Source organism: Saimiri boliviensis, chromosome 7 (assembly GCF_048565385.1).
Source record: "Saimiri boliviensis isolate mSaiBol1 chromosome 7, mSaiBol1.pri, whole genome shotgun sequence".
Classification (NCBI taxonomy): Eukaryota; Metazoa; Chordata; class Mammalia; order Primates; family Cebidae; genus Saimiri; species Saimiri boliviensis.
In genome coordinates, this window is record NC_133455.1 from 8776346 (window position 1) to 8793657 (window position 17312).

The 17312-nt window shown below is 47.5% G+C and overlaps 1 protein-coding gene across 2 annotated transcripts in view; it reads right to left on the bottom strand.

The window, feature by feature from the left end:
- RFLNA (refilin A) overlaps positions 1 to 17312 on the bottom strand; it is a 322680-nt gene that overhangs the window by 263913 nt on the left and 41455 nt on the right. The window contains exon 1 of one of the 2 annotated variants that reach the window (XM_074402077.1): positions 15583 to 16407. The exons of the other annotated variant lie outside the window; for it this stretch is intronic. The gene's annotated coding sequence lies outside the window, so the exon portion shown is untranslated. Of the gene's footprint in view, positions 1 to 15582; positions 16408 to 17312 lie in introns of those variants that run through there. 2 annotated transcript variants of the gene reach the window in all.

The window sequence follows — 17312 nt, forward strand, 5'->3', positions numbered from 1 at the left end:
ACGCTGAGATGCAGTCAGGAGGCTGAGGTTAGCTGCAGGTAACGCCCATAAAAGACATCAGAGAGAGGCACAGGAGTGGGCAGGCCGAGCCTCCAGCGCCATGCAGATCTGGCAGCCACTGCCGGCCCCACCCACGCTCCAGAGCAACTGCACACTGGAGGAGGCCCCCGTCAAGCAGAAATGGCCAAGCCCAAGGGCACCTGCTGTGGTTGGTGATGGGCCGGGCTACCTCTGCTCAGAAGCTGAGGGGGAGCCTGAGAACACTGAACGACAGGAGGCTGACAGGTAACCGCACTCCCTGCCTGAACAAGTTCCTTTTTTTTTTTTTTTTTTTTGAGATGGAATCTCGCTCTGTCACCCAGGCTGGAGTGCGATGGTGCCATCTTGGCTCACCGCAACCGCTGCCTCCTGGGTTCAAACAATTCTCCTGCCTCAGCCTACAAGTAGTTGGGATTACAGGCGCGTGCCACCACACCTGGCTAGTTTTTGTATTTTTAGTAGAGACGGGGTTTCACCACATTGGCCAGGCTGGTCTTGAACTCCTGATCTCAGGTGATCTGCCGGCCTCGGCCTCCCAAAGTGCTGTGATTACAGGCATGAGCCAAGGCCTGGCCTTGGATTTTATTTTTAATTCAAAATTAAGTAGTATTTTGAAGGCCACAAGCATCTTAGTTTTAAGTTTGAGAACTTTTATTTTTGAGGAGGAGTTTCACTCTTGTCACCCAGGCTGGAGTGCAATGGCACAGTCATGGTTCACTGTAACCTCTGCCTCCTGGGTTCAGGCGATTCTCCTGCCTCAGCCTCCCAAGTAGCTGGGATTACAGGTTCCTGCCACCATGCTTGGCTAATTTTTTTTTTTTTTTTGCATTTTTAGTAGAGACGGGGTTTCACCATGTTGGCCAGGCTGGTCTCAATTCCTGACCTCAGGTCATCTACCCGCCTCGGCCTCCCAAAGTGCTGGGATTGCAGGCATGAGCCACCACACCCGGCTGCAAGTTCCATCTTAAATGGAGATCTGGCTCACCTGCTGCATGCCCGTGTGTGTGTATGTGTGTGTGTGTGTGTGTGTGTATGTGTGTGTTGCATGGGCTGCTGTATCATATATTACATGCCCTAATAATAGATCCAAAAATTAAAATTTCACAATGTTGTGACACGAAACACATGAACAGGCACTGTCATGTTCTGCCTCTGCTGGTCCCCTGACTACCTTGCTGTAACTGACTGCAGACTCTGTTCTGGGGATAAACACTTCTGTGCATGCGGATTTTTGTTTTTTTGAGATGAAGTCTCGATCTGTCACTCAGGCTGTAATGCAGTGCAATTTCGTCTCACTGCAACCTCTGCCCCCTGGGTTCAAGCAATTCTCCTGCCTCAGCCTCCGGAGTAGTTGGGACCACAGACGTACGCCACTACGCCCAGCTAATTTTTGTATCTTTAGTGAAGAAGGGGTTTTACCATGTCGGCCAGGCTGGTCTAGAACTCCTGACCTCAGGCGATCCACCCACCTCAGCCTCCCAAAGTGCTGAGATGACAGGTGTGAGCCACCACACCCAGCCACAGGCAGCTTCTTCATGGACCACACCCCGCTTGGCTGAAGAGGTGCTGGCTCCCCTCTGTCTAGCAGCAGCTGATTATTCCATGGGCCTCATGGGCTGCAGGGTCAGGAAGCAATCCCACGATTCAGAGGCACTCACCCAGCCTTTTTATCCCCGGGTTAAGGTCTTCAATCCAGCATCTAAACCACATAACTCCAGTTTTTACTAGAGAAACTCCCAAAGACACATAGCAACTGTCACAACCCGCAGTTCTTCTTGTCCTTCCCTCGACCCTACAGCAAAGCAGCCAGCAGGAGGCAAGACCCTTTGGATGCCGAAAGGGGAGAAATGGATGCTTTGCCACAGTGTCTGCGATATTGATCTGCCATTGTTTGCTTCATCTGCACATTGACAATCCCCAAAGCGCAACCCTCTTCAGGGCACAAGAAGGGTTGCTTAGGGTCTGGGCCTCAAATTCAAGCCCAGACACAACCATCGAGTCTCAGGGATTATGAACAGATGCCCGGCGCCTTGGACACTTCAGGGGCTGCCCAAGCCTCACAATATGTTGACGGTGCTAATACCACCATGACCCAGAGAGCACCCACGTGGCTTTCTGAGGTGCTGTGTCCCCTGCTTTCTGAGAATATAGGGTGTGAAGCTAAGGAGAGGAGACTGAAAGGAAATCCAGAGACCTGAAGAGTGGGAGGAGAGGTGGATCATTTGACAGCAGCTTCCCCCAGGGCAGCAGTCGCGACAATTTGATGATGTTATATCCAGCACCAGGCTCGTCATTGCCAGAGGACAGACCCCACGGCAGCAGAGACTTTTGTCTCCAAAGAAAAGTTCATTTATCTTCGCACAGCAGGGCCCGGCTTTAAATATTTGTTGAGTTCATTCTGCTCTTCTCCTAATATTTAAGTTTCATTAAGGAGCTGAGGTACCTACAATAACAACAGGAAGGGACACAGCAGAGCTGGTCCTTTGTCTTCTCCTTAGGAAGTCTGGGGCCTTTGCTTCTAGTGTGGTGCTGTCGTTCCCAGCAGCGCCATCGTGGGTTTGGGGCCCTCTCTCTTTTTTTTTTTTTTTTTTTTTTTTTCCTGAATCAGAGACTTGTTCTGTCTCCCCGGCTGGAGTGCAATGGTGTGATCTCAGCTCCCTGCAACCTCCACCTACCAGGTTCAAGTGATTCACCCACCTCAGCCTCCCGAGTAGCTGGAACTACAGGCATGTACCACCATGCCCAACTAATTTTTGTATTTTTAGTGGAGACGGGGTTTCACGATGGTGACCAGGCTGCTCTCAAACTCCTGACCTCAGGTGATCCACCCACCTCAGCCTCCAAAAGTGCTGGGATTACAGTTAGTGAGCCACCACACCGGATCTCTTTATTTATTTATTTATTTATTTGAAATGGAGTCTTGCTCTGTCACCCAGGCTGTAGTGCAGTAGCATAATCTCAGCTCATTGCAACCTCCACCTTCTGGGTTCAAATGATTCTCATGCCTCAGCCTCCCGAGTAGCTGAGATGACAAGAGCCCACCACCACACCCGGCTATTGTTTCTATTTTTAGTAGAGATAGGGTTTTGCCATGTTGCCCAGGCTGGTCTCGAACACCTGACCTCACGTGATCTGCCTGCCGCAGCCTCCCATAGTGCTGAGATTACACGGATGAGCCACCACACCTGGCCTCAGTGGCCTCTCTTGGCCCGTGATAAACAGCTGGCAGAAAATGACAAGGAAAGGCCCAGACTTGTGCAAACAGGCCTAGTGGAAGCACCTCCCAGTTCCAAGGCATGCCTACCCTCTGTTCCTCTAATTTTGAGATGTCATCAAAAATCCTGGCCTACCTCAGTGGTTCTCAACCAGGGTAGGGGCTCCCTGACCCACACCCCAGGAAACAAACCGCATTGCTAAGAGACACTCTGTTCACCCTGAGCGGCTTCCACACATCACTCTTCCAAACTGCCACGCAGGGCACTGGGCAGAGGGAGGACAAGGAGGGGAGAGGAGAGCCCCTGGCTTGTCCCATGTTGCTGGAGGGGCTTGTCCTCCGCCTGGTGCAAGGGTCACTGCTTAGGATTGCAGGAACCGCTGCCAGTCTCTAGGAAGAAATGCTTGTGGCAGGGCGAACATGCAGTCCACTGATGCTCCTAGAACCCACCCTTGTACTCAGCGCCAAAGAGAGACATGTTTCTGCAGAAAGAGTTTCCACTCAGGGTAAGGCAGAACTTGATACTACTAAGGTGATCCTAGAGCACCTCCCACAGAAGAGAGATCTGTGTGTGTGGCTTCAGCGTCCTCACGTGGGAGAAACACTCGATTCAACTTGAGTCCATCAGGTCAGCATTTACTCTGCAATCATTCATGATTAAAACAAGATAATAAAACCAAAGGCAGAAGAAAGAATCAAAGCTATTCCCTAACGATGGTCCAATTTTACTGTTATGCGGATGGAGCTGTGTCATCTCATTGTTGTAAGAAGCCGTATAGTTGGGGAAAGCCTCGTTTATGAATGTCCAGCATCCTTCCTATCTGGGGGAACCCTCATTCTGTGGAGCTTGCTACGGTCGACGAAGGCTGAGGTGCAGATGACCCACGCCCCAGGAGCTGCAGCGCAGGCATGCGGCCTCAGCCTAGAACCTGGTACCTGTCAATGTGACCTTATGTGCAAAGAAGGACTTTGCACATGCAATCAAGTGAAGATGAGGTAATACCGGATTCGGGTGTGCCCTAAGTCCAGCATGGCTGGTGTCCTTCTAGGAAACGGGAAATCTGGACACAGAGACCCATGTAGAAGGAAGACAGCCACATGGAGATGGAGGCAGAGATGGGAGTGAAACATCCAGGCTGGGTGGATCACCTGAGGTGAGGAGTTTGAGACTAGCCTGGTCGACATGGTGAAACCCCGTCTCTACTAAAAACACAAGAAATTAGCTTGGCCTGTGGCACATGCCTGTAATCCTAGCTACTTGTGAGACTGAGGCAGGAGAATTGCTTGAACCCAGGAGGTAGAGGTTACAGTGAGCTGAGATCACACCACTGCACTCCAGCCTGGGCAACTCAGGCAGCAGAATGAGACTCTGTCTCAAAAAAAAAATCCACAAGCCCAGTGAAGCTGAGGGTCGCTGGCAGCCCCCAGAAACTGACAGGCACAAAACACATTCCTCCCTAGGACTTCAGCAGGCACGTGGCCCTGTGGCCTTCCGGCCTCCGGAAATGTGAGGATGAACTTCTGCTGTTACGAGACACCCGGCACATGGGCTTTAATACGGCTGGCACAGGTCGCCAACACAGATGCCCACACTCAGGACCTGACCCTTAAGGTGGGACACAGAGACCCAGTGATAGGGAGCTCCACAGCACAGGACAGCTCCAAAGGCCCATCAGGACAGCAAGTGTCAGAGGCTGCAGTGCCCCAGAGACCTGGCCAGGTGCCCAGGCCAGTGGCCAGTATCTGATAACAGCAAGACTTATAGCAGCATCCACATCAGCCTGTCCCTGTGACCCTCGACCGCCTAGCTGCTCTTGGTCTTACCCACTTTACAAGCCTGATTCTCAGCCAGGCGCAGCGGCTCATACCTGTAATCCCAGAACTTTGGGAGGCCAAGGCGGGCAGATCATTTGAGGCCAGAGTTCGAGACCAGTCTGACCAATATGGTGAAACCCCGTCTCTACTAGAAATACAAAAGAATTAGCCAGGCATGGTGGTAGATGCCTGTAATCCCAGCTATTCGGGAGGCTGAGGCAGGAGAATAGCTTGAATGCTGTAGGCAGAGGTTGCAGTGAGCCGAGATTGCGCCACCGCACTCCAGCATGGGTGACAGAGTGAAACTCCGCCTCAAAAACAAGGTAAAAAAATAATAATAAAACCTGATTCTCAATTCCAAACACTGCCCAATATCCTTCTAGAAAGGTCCTATTCTGCTCAAGTTAGCCAGTTAATTCCTACTGTTTGCAAGCAAAATCCCTGACTGGTACGAAGCCTCATCCAAATAATTCATAAAGTATTATCTGTGCAGATAAAAGGCCCAGAGCTTTTTTCTGACTGTCAACTGGACATAATCACCACACGCCCGTAAATATTCAAGCAGTGATCATGACCAGTAATTCACCAACGTTGTAATGACAGGTGATGGGCAGTTAACAACTATTGTTAAAACTGCACGTATCTCTGGGGGTTTACTTAGCTGCAAGAAGCTTCATTTCTCAAAAGCAAGGTTAGAATTTCTGCAACATGGAATTTACAGTATGTGTCATCTGTTTTGACTTTGATGCTATGTATTAAAGTATTTTTAATAACTGGGTGCAGTATATTTAAACATTTATTGACTTAAGTAAAATATTTAAAGTTTTAAGAAAAATGGATGCATATATTAAAATCTCTTCAAAACATCCCAAAATGCTAATGAAATAATGAGGGATCAAGTAGGTAAACTGAAATAAAACTCCACAGTGTTAAAAAGTGAAAAACAGGCCAGGCGCAGTGGCTCATGCCTGTAATCCCAGCACTTTGGGAGGCAAGGTGGGTGGCTCACGAGGTCAGGAGTTGGAGACCAGCCTGGCCAACATAGTGAAACACCGTCTCTACTGAAAATACCCAAAAAAAAAAAAAAAAAAAAAAAAAAAATTAGCTAGGTGTGGTGGCATGCGCCTGTAATCCCAGCTACTGGGGAGGCTGAGGCAGGAGAATTGTGGAACCCGGGAGGCAGAGTTGCAGTGACCCCAGATTGCGCTACTGCACTCCAGCCCAAGCGACAATGCAGGACTCTGTCTCAAAACCTAAATAAATAAAAATAAAAAAGAAAATTGGAAATGAGAAGAGCAGTGCCTTGGGAGGAAATAACAGCGTTCTGACACTTGGCAAGCTATGACTGAGCCAGGTAGCCCAGCACAGGAAGCACACGTTACTGCCAGGAGTACCGCCATGAATGTGGACGTCACGTTCATACTGTGCGTCCCTCCCAGACCTTCTGATATCAGCATGCCCTCACATTCGATAGAAGACACTTCCTGTGCCATTTCACCTCTTCGCTGATCCCCAGGAAGTCCCAGGCAGGAATTCTGACTGAATCTGCTTCCACTTCTAAATCCCATATTTGGTCAAATCCAATGATGTTGCCCCTTCAAGATTTCAATCAGAAATACTTGTATTTGAATTGAAAAGCCATAATATACTTACAAATAAATACATCAATAAAAACACATTGTACTTCATTAATAGTTATCTATTGGCCAGGCACAGTGGCTCACGCTTGTAATCCCAACACTTTGGGAGGCCAAGGCAGGTGGATTACTTGAGGTCAGGAGTTCAAAACCAGCCTGGCCAACACAGTGAAACCCTGTCTCTACTAAAAATATAAAATTAGCTAGGTGTGGTGGTGTGTGCCTGTAGTCCCAGTTATTCAGCAGTCTGAGGCAGGAGAATCACTTGAACCCTGGAGGTGGAGGTTGCAGGACGCCACAATCGCACCACTGCCTTCCAGCCCGGGCGACAGAGTGAGATTCCATCTCAAAAAAAAAAAAAAAATTTATCTATCATGATGTATATTACACTAGACAAGCTATTTGGAGAGAAAACAAAACACCCTACAAGTTAAGTATCTATCACTTTGCGAACGATCACTTCTGTGAATCCCTATTAAAGCCATCAAACCTCACTCTCTCACCATCTGAACAAACCCTCCAGGCAAAATCATACTAAATTGTGGGTTCTTACTCCCTTTTTTTTTTGTCGCACTAGGAGCAAACAAAATCTGCATGGTTTCATTCGTTTTCCTTTTTCATTCTTTCAGAGTTCCACTCCTCCCGATAAGCCGTCCTGTGGGTGGAAATGTCTTTCAAAGAGAGGATAAGGCCGTTCTATCCCACTGCAAACTCACCCAGAGCCCAGCTGCAGGGCTGCTGAGTCAGTGGCACAGAAAAGCAAGCCACAGCTGACAGTGTCCAACAGCGAGTTCCAGGGCCAGGTGGTCCAGCCTCCTTCTGAGTTAATTCTATCTCTGCAAGTGTTACCTTGAACATGGAATTTGTTTCCTCTGTGTATACATCCTTGTTCTGGTTTTAACATCTGTGGGTTTATACGTAAGGGACGAATGAATTTTACAAGTTGGATGATCCCATTAAAAAGAAATATTAACAGGATCTTTTGAGTTCCTGGATCAAGTCACCCTTAACCACATGATACAAGAAAACGTTTAGGGACCAGGCATGGTGGCTCACGCCTGTAATCCCAGCACTTGAGGAGGCCAAGGCAGGCAGACCATGAGATCAGGAGATTGAAACCATCCTGGCTAACACAGTGAAACCCTGTCTCTACTAAAAATACAAAAAAATTAGCCGGGAGTGGTGGTATACGCCTGTAGTCCTAGCTACTCAGGAGGCTAAGGCAAGAGAATCACTTGAACCCAGGAGGAAGAAGTTGCAGTGGGCCGAGATCATGCCACTACACTCCAGCCTGGGTGACAGAGTGAGACGCCATCTCAAAAAACAAAAACAAAAACAAGAAAACACTTAGGGACCCACCAAAGCTTCCTGGGCAAGTTGGAAGAAGGAAGATTTCTCTTTTAATTTACAAAGCAGAGTTAATTGGCCAGGTTTCCATCTTACATAAGCAGACTTGGGTCAGAGACAGTGTCAACCAGAAACATCAGTCATAGCGACTGTGCCAGGAGCTGCGCCCACCCCTGCGGTCACTCCTCCAAACCTGTGAGGAAACCCTCTTGATAATGAGGGACACTAAAGCCACACAGCTAACATGAGAAGAGGCTGGATTTGAATCCAGAGCCTGTGGCTGAACTACCCCTTAGTGATGAAAAGGAGATTTTTAAGGCGAGTGGGAAAAAAAGAAAAATATAAAAAATATACATATAAATTTAACATTTTTTCCCTGAAAAAATTTCCAGGGAAACATTTGAACCTGAAACGTTAATAAAGTAAGCAGAATGGATGCTTATATAAATCAGTGTGGATCGTGCTTATGTCAATCAGCCTACTAACTGGGGACCGGGGCGTGACTGTCCCATCTATCTCACCTTATTTCAATGGACCAAAAACACGCTATATTTTTATTTTTTAAACAAATCTATTTTCAGTTACTAATACCATTTCTTTCAGCAAATTTAAAAACAAAGAATCACTTAAATCATTTATCTACCACTGAATTTATTTTTTAAGTCAAACTTTTCCCATTGACTTATAATTTCAGGAATGCTAAAATTTTTGTTTAAAAAATTTCATATTTGTTTAAAAATATTTGTACCATCATGCTCCCATTCAGATAATCGGAATACTTCCCACTTTAAAAATACATCCCACTTTCTGTATTCGGATTTGCACTTACAAAAGATCTGATTCATCCCTGAGGTATGACAGACTCTGCCCTTGATCAAATGCTAGGCTCTTCGGAGGCCTCTTCCTCAAGCTCTGTCTCCTGTTAGTAATTTTCCATCCACTCCCCGCTCTGCCTCTTGACTATAATCCACAGCTGTCTTTGCTGTATTTGGAGTTGAGCCCTCTCTCTCTCCCCTGCTGTGACGGTCTCAACCCCTCAAAATGGTCCTGAATAAAGTCATTTTAACGAGCTTCTAGATAACTTTTTTTCTTTAACAGGCGAAACAACTGGCCACTGACACTACTTGGAAGCATCCAGGGAAAGTTTTCATATAATGCAAAGCTATTTGACTTTGAAAAGCAAACTTCAAAATAAAAGTGCTCCAAGAACATTCCGGGATATTCTGTTTCTCTCCTCTCCCCAAGTGATCTGCAATGATTCTGGAATGATCTGGAATGATTCTCAGAATCAGAATCTGAAGTGATTCTGGAATGAGTCTCAGAACATTCCAGAATGTTCTCTCTCTCCTCTCCCCAAGTGGCCTCATTCATTCCTACAACACTCAGAGGTGACTATCAGCCATCCCAGAAGGTTTCCAGAATGTTCTCTCTCCTCTCCATTGGTCTTATTTATTCCCACAACACTCAGAGATGACTCTCAGCCATTCTCCCAGGGTCACCCCAGCATGGGTTCCATCACCTCCAAACTGCCCCACGGACAGCTTCCTGTCTCTTCTCTCTCCAATTCACCACCACCAGTCACGTCCCCACTGAAAACTCTCCCGTGTCATTGAACATCATGAGTAAGGCCAGGCGCGGCAGCTCACACCTGTAATCCCAGCACTTTGGGAGGCCAAGGTGAGAGGATCACGAGGTCACAAGTTCCAAACCAGCCTGGCCAAGATGGTGAAACCCCGTCTCTACTAAAAATACAAAAATTAGCCAGGCATGGTGGCGAACACCTGCCATCCCAGCTACTGAGGAGGCCGAGGCAGGAGAATTGCTGGGGGAGCGGAGGTTGCGGTGAGCCAAGATAGCACCATTGCACTCCAGCCTGGCAACTGAGCAAGACTCCGTCTCAAAAACAGAACACATCATGAATAAGTTCCAAATTCCCTAGCTCTGGACCATCGGATCCCTTCCAGCCTCTAAACAGATCCTGGGTTCCAGAACCTTCTGGTCTCTTCACTTGCTCTTGCCATCATCGCCTCCTGGAGTATCGCGATGCCAGCTCCCACCTGCACCCGTTCGTCTCACTTCAGGCACACGCCGAGCTGTACTGTGGTTACCGCTCCTCCCTGCGGGTCACAAGAGTCCCAAGGGCAGGAACGACTTCATTTTCTACCACCCACGGTGCCCAGCACAATGCATTAGTCATGGTGGGTATTCGGTAAATAGGTATTGAACAACTGAACAGACGTCACCACTGAATTCAATAGAATCGGAAACACTGAGGGAAAACATCTTAAAATACTGATTTTTCTGGGGAGAACTTTTTTTAATTGCCAGATGAAAAATTTAAATCATACAAACGACACAGGTGCCCCCTTGTGGCTGCGCGCCGACACTGCAGCGTCACCAACAAAAATGGCCCATCCCCAGGTGGCGAGAGAGAGAGAGAGAGAGAGAGAGAGAGAGAGAGAGAGAGAGAGGAGTCGAATTACCGAGTTCTGAGAGAGAGAGAGAGGAGGCGAATTACCGAGTTCTGAGATGTCCAGCCTGGAGTCTTTCTTCCCCGTAATAACAGGCAGGTGTACAAGGAAACCATTCCAATCACAAGCCTACGGTCTACACAAGCAGCTCAGTAGCTGTTACTCTGAGAACTTAGCTCCTTCTCATGCCTGGCTGTAACTGGAGCTGTGGCACCTACGACACGGGGTTTGACTGGGTCCCTTCAACTTAGTTAAAGGAGACGTCAGAAGCACAGCCTTCGGCTGCAGCGTGGAAACCTTGATTCCATCATGGTTAAAATAAACTAGTAGCAGGAGATGTCTGCGAGAGTCCACAAAAAAACCTGTACATGAAAATGTTCCTAGCAGCTTTACTCATCATCACCAAAAAGAAGACTCAGCCCAAACGTCCCTCAACAGGTGATGGATGGGTAAATGGTGGACCCACCACCTAACAGGCTATTTGTTGCACAGCAATGCAAATCAGAGGCTATGGAGACACACGCGCAACATGGGCACATATAAAAACTACGATGCCGTGTGAAAGCAGCCGTACACAGGGCACGATGCCAGTTATATGAACTTCCAGAAGATGCAGTCCTAAGAAAAATCAGATCAGGGCTTGTGTGGAGCAGGGGGCTTCACTGGGAAGGGACACGGGAACCTTCTGGGATGAAGACAGTGTTCCATATCTTCACAGGGGTTTGGGTTAGGCAGATAACCATGTGTCTCAACTCATCGAATATTATACTGGAAATTTGTGTCTATTGTATGTCAATTTTACCTCAAAAGGAAAAAATCCTAACAAATACTGGACTCTGGCAAATGACACTCATGCTGAAGTGTTTGGGGTAAGGGTACTGATACCTGCATCTCACTTTGAAATGCACTGTAGAATGAGGACGGATTAACGGATGCCGGAAGGATGCATAGACAGACAGGTATACAAGAAAGCGCACAGCCAAATGGTCATTCCAGAACTAGGTGGTGGATATATTAGGTGCTCACTGTAACGGCCCTTCAATTCGTCTGATGTTTGAAAATATTTTTATGATAAAATCTTGGAGGAAAAGACACTGGGAATAACTGGGGCTATCCGAATATCCACTGGGGTTATTCAATACTGGGGATATGGGAATATTGACTAGGTGTGAGATGACTCAATGAATTGCGTTTATCTTTTATGTGTGATGACGACGGTGCCGTGGTTAGCAGAAATACGTCCCTATTTTTAGAGACACATCCTAAAGTACCTAAAGGTGTCATAACATCTGAAATACGCTTCAAAATACTCGACAGGGCAGAAAATGAAGCTAACATTGTCACGTGTTAGAAGTGGTTACACCCACGTGTTGAACTTAGGGGTGGCAGGTACACCTACGCCACTGGCTTTCCTTGTTCATGAGAAGGACGTGCTCTCTCGAGGAGCTTGGACTGCCACGTTTGAAGTTCTGCCTCTCTTGTCCAGCTGCCTGTTGACATTTTTTCCTTTTAAAATTTATGCCCAGTTAACAATTTGCTAGTCTAATAATGAGCAGGAGGTCAGAAGAGAAATTCCAAGAGAAGGAGTGAGATGAGAAAATAAAAGATAACAAAATCACCAGTCAGAGTGACAAAAGGCTTCGGAAAAGCCTGGGTAACCAGGAAGGAGGGAGCGTGTGGGTCCCGTGTCCCCTCTGGCCCCTCCTGCCTTGCTCGCTGGCTTCACCAGGAATCTCTCCAAAGTCGAATCCTCAATGGTGCACGCCACACCCTACGGGCCACACCTCTCCTCTCCAGTCAGCCTTCTCCAGCCTTGCAGCCACATCACATCTCAGAGTCTGTCAGTTCAACCTTGGCAGTCTCCCAAAGGGTCCGGTGTAAGCCCCTTCCCACCCATTCCATACTCTCCTACCCAAGGGGAAAAAAAAAAAAAAAAATCTAATCAGAAAAAAATCTCCCGATTATTTTTCTCCCCAATGCCTCTGCTGTGGAGATTTAATTTTAAGAGCTCTAGCATGGAGCCTCTGGCAAGGCAGAATAAAAGGGCTTCAGCGTCTCTCCGGCCCCGTGTAGAATCCCAGATCCATCACTCACCGAAATGGAGAATTTGGACCAATTAGTGAAACTTGTGGAAAACGGGCCTGTCGGTTCACTGACAGTTACAGCCGCACAGCGCCACCTGCTGCTGGAATGCACAAATGCGCTTTCTTTCTTTTGCTTGCCCACGATTTGGCGTTTGAGACTCCTCCCTAACCCTCTAACCGTGTTGCTCAGACACGTCCAATTCCAGCAACACAGAGGTACGTACGGTTCCACAGACACAGGCTGTGACTCCATGCTGCAGTTTCTCATGTAAGTCAACCGTTTTCAAAGTGGGGTCCCCAGAACAACAACATCAACATCCCCTGGGAACTCGTTAAAAAACAAATTCCCAAGCCTCACCCTAGGCCCAGTGAATCAGAAACTGGGGGTCAGGGCCCAGAGATCTGTGTTTTCATGTGCCCTTCAGGTGGTTCTGATGCAAGCTTAATGTTAAGAACCACTGGTATATATCCTCTCCTCTGCTTAAAGTGTACTTTCTCACTATACCTGTCAAACAAAGTCCTCTGCATCCCTCAAGGCCCTTCCGTAGAAAGCCTCTCCTGGCTCCCGTGACCCGAGATGGGGTGATTCATGCTCACCTCTGAACTAATGCTATAGTTTGATTATAGCTCTATGGTTGCTTTTACGACACTCTGCTATTACGATCTGTTTGGAAGTCCTTTCTCTCCTACTAGGCCAAACCTAGGTAGCAAGGAGTATGTTGTTAATCTTTGCAGTTCAGCCCCCAGCAAGGTGGTCCTCCCTTCTTCAGGGCGTATTCCTAGAGGTCACGAAGTGAAACTGCTGTGTCATCTGGCGGTCTGAGCCGCCTGGCTGTCTAGTCGACTCCTTCCTCCCACTTTTGCCGGTCTCTGGACACTCCGTCCAGTCCCCGTTCTTGAACGGGGCTGTGTACCTCCTTCCCTTTGAATTGCTGTGACCATTGTGATGGTAAGTATGTTCAGACAAGATGTCAGCCTCTCAAATATAAAGATGGTTTATATTCCGCACATCGATGCCTCGAGGGGAAGAGGAGAAGGAATTTTTCTAACCCCCGAAGGCTCAAAACTTCCATCTCTGCGCTAAAGCCTGCTCTCCTATGCTGCTGGGGTGCATTGCCATCTTTTAAGTCTTCCGATGTTCCTCGCAGAGCTTTCCTCTGACAGATCATAGTCATTGATGCACTCCACAGGAAAAAGAGAATGGAATCACATTCACCTGCTCACCCACGTGCTTGGGATTTTTAGAGCCAAAAAGAAGCCCTTTGTCAATAGGCTGCCTTGTCGGGGTGGTTCCTGGAATGTTTCAGCAAGCAGTTGTTTATGGAGTTTTTAAAAAACCCCCATTTGTGCTATGATTGATAGGCAGTGGCCTCAGCCCTCAGAAGGGAATCTGTTTTTTCAGTCCACAGCACAAATGAAGTAATGGTTTGTGATTTGATGTCTCCACTAAACTTCCGTTTTCACTTTCCCAAAGAAACTGCCTGAGGAAGCCACACCACACTTTTACTTTGTATATCACATTATCTCTTACAAAAGAAACATCTTATTAGCATTATTATCTTTTTTTATTTTGCAAGTGAGTGATCATTAAAGAGTTGGCCTTGCAATATAGTTCATAGAACTTAGAATTTACAAAGAATTTAAATAGATGAAACAAAGTAAATGTGTTTGGGTCATGAGGTTCGATATTTGAATTAGATAAGAGAGGCTAGCGTTGAGCACAGTAGCTCACACCTCTAATCCCAGCACTGTTTGAGGCCAGGAATTGGAGACCAGCCTGGGCAACACAGTGAGGCCCTGTCTATAAAAAATACAAAAATGAGTGAGGTGTGCTGGTGCCTGCCTGTGGTCCCAGCTCCTCAGGAGGCTGAGGCAGGAGGAACACTTGAGCCCAGGAGTTCAAAGTTACAGCGAGCTGCGATCACACCACTGCGCCACAACCTGGAAAACAGAGCGAGAGCTTATCTCTAAACACTAACTAACTAAATAGACATGTTTACAAAGGCATAAAGAGAGAAGGGGTTGAGACTGGAGGCCACAGAGTTCTACGACTCCCGCGGTGGCTGCTTTTACGGCAGTGTGGTGAGCCAGAGAAATGCTCTATGGACAAATTTAAAAACTGTCTTTTAAAAGTAATTCAGAGAACAAAGTGGAGGGTGGCGGGTTTTGTCCCGCCTTCACACACCAAAAAAAAGTTAAGGAAAAAAAGTTCAGAGCTGTATGTGGTTGGGGGTAGATAATTAAAAGAATCCAAGACATAGCCCCAGCCCCACCTCTTTTGACCACTAGATGGGGCGCATCCCTTCATTCCCAGCCAGTGGCCTGCATCGTTTCCCAAAGCTGGGTGACCTGAAGTCACCCAGGGCTTAATTTTCAACCTCTGTTCACGTGGCATAGACTTGTCAGGTATTTATAATGCTCAGTGTGTCTTATAACTCTTCCATGTTAATCAAATGTACCTCCAGGGTTTGGTTTGGTTTTCTGTTGTTTTAAAATAGACCAACCCTAATAAAGGCAACAGCAGCACTAGTCCCAGGAAAATGCGAACGACAGTACAAATCCTTCTTCAATCTTAGACTTGTTTTGTTTTGTGAAAGAAAAACAAACACCTCTCACTATGTTGTGATCTTTAAAAATACCCACAATAGCCAAAGGCAGAATCAACCCAAATGCCGATCAATGATAGACTACATGAAGAAAATGTGGTGCATATACACCATGGAATACTATGCAGCCATAAAATGGAACAAGATCATGTCTCTTGCAGGAACATGGATGGAGCTGGACGCCCCTGGGCTCAGCAAACTAACACAGGAACAGAAAACCAAACACCGCCTGTTCTCACTTACAAGTGGGAGCTGAACAATGAAGACACATGGACACAGGGAGGGGACCTACACACACCGGGGCATGCTGGTGGGGACGGAGGAGGGGGAGCATCAGGAAGAACAGCTAATGCATGCTGTGCTTAATACCTGGGAGATAGGTTGATGGGTGCAGCTAATCACCACTGCACGCAGTTACCGACGCAGCAAACCTGCACGTGCTGCGAACCCCGGAACTTAAAAAAAAAAAAAAGACCAATGACACAAAGAACATAAGCTGTTTAGAGAGTAATAACACTCAACTACCCTTGAGTGAATCAGCAACTTCTATTCTGCACAAAGGAAAACGAAAAGGAACCCCAGCTTGGCTTCTTCCATTTGATGCCCGGCTTTCTCAACCACCTATGTAAGTTGAATTTGCTTACTATAAACTCATTTGCTTATATTATTCTAAACTAAATCATGAAGCCAAATGAAATATAATTAATTCCAAAGCCACGTATCTATTTTATTATTCCCCACTTGTGGGGATTATCTGAGTCATCGAGGCTATCATGCCTCTGCATATTAAAATTGTGTATTAAAACTGTGTCAATATCCAGAGGCAATTATCGGAGGGACCACAGAACTCGGAGGGGCTTGTATTTTCTCTGAGAGTGTCAGAAAAAGAGACGAGATCCCAACTGATACTGAAGTGCTGAAGAAAAGCACGAGTCACTTGACTGCAAGGTCCCTGATGACAAAGCCTCTGTGCCTACAGGAAGTCCCTGCATGGAGCCTGCGAGGCTGACAACCGTGGATGTTTCCCAGGCATCCTGTAGCCCAGGGATCTCTTGAGGATCCTGATTAGGACTTGGTTGGGACAGACACACGCTGGAGAGAGATGAATCACATGCTTTCCTGTCGCTCTGCCTCAGGAAGGTCAAATGACTTGGCCAGTGTGAAGCCAGAGCGCTGCGGAATTGGAGAAAGACCCCAAAATGCTCACTCCCACCCGCAGTTTTCGTCCCATGAGATCAGCTAGTTAATGCCTAAGATTTTGTAACCTGAGATGCAATTGGATGCGTTTTGCTTTTTTTTTTTTCTTTCCTCAAAATTACTGCTTAATATGTATCATTTTTACTCACAAGGAGCAGAAATGTCCCCAGGGTCTGTCTAGTTCAATACCTTTGCTAACTAAATCAGTGAAGGTGGATGGTCAGTCTGCACTGCCCTTGAACCTGGATGAGAGGGGTCTCTGCCCCAGGCCCCATGCTCTAGAGGCGCCCACTCAGAGCCTCTCCAGGGTCACGAGAATGTGTCAAACTGCACGTTGCTTCTGTATCGGGCTCTAAATCTCCCAGCGCTGGCGGTTCCCTTTGAAACAGCGCAGAGCTGCCGTCAGGGTCTGCACAAGTCTGTTCCTCAGGCGCCGCCTCCTAAGAGCTCGCCGTGGGTACCCACGGCCCTGCCCAAGGGCCTGCAAAGGGGCAGCTGTGGGGTGGTGTGGAGGGGCGGCCAGAGCTCGAATCGTGGGCTGGGTGGACTCAGGGAGGACTGAGGTGGGGCAGGAAGGGACACAGGCAGTGGCAGCCATGCCAGCCCCTCCTGCCCACCGCAACCAAGGGGAGCTCAAGAGTCCCAGCATCCCAAAGGCCAGAGCTTGGCCTTCCAGGTGGTTCTGAAGGGTTCATTGTCGGAATCCCTTTGTTAACCTGATTTATACCTTTTTTTCAAAAAAAAGAAACAGGGTATTACTCTGTCACCTAGGCTAGAGTGTGGTGGCACAGCCTGGAACCCCTTGGCTGAAGAGATCCTCCTGCCTCAGCCTCCCAAGTAGCTGGGATTACAGGCATGTGCCACCATGCTCAGCTAATTGTGAAATTTTTTTTGTAGAGACG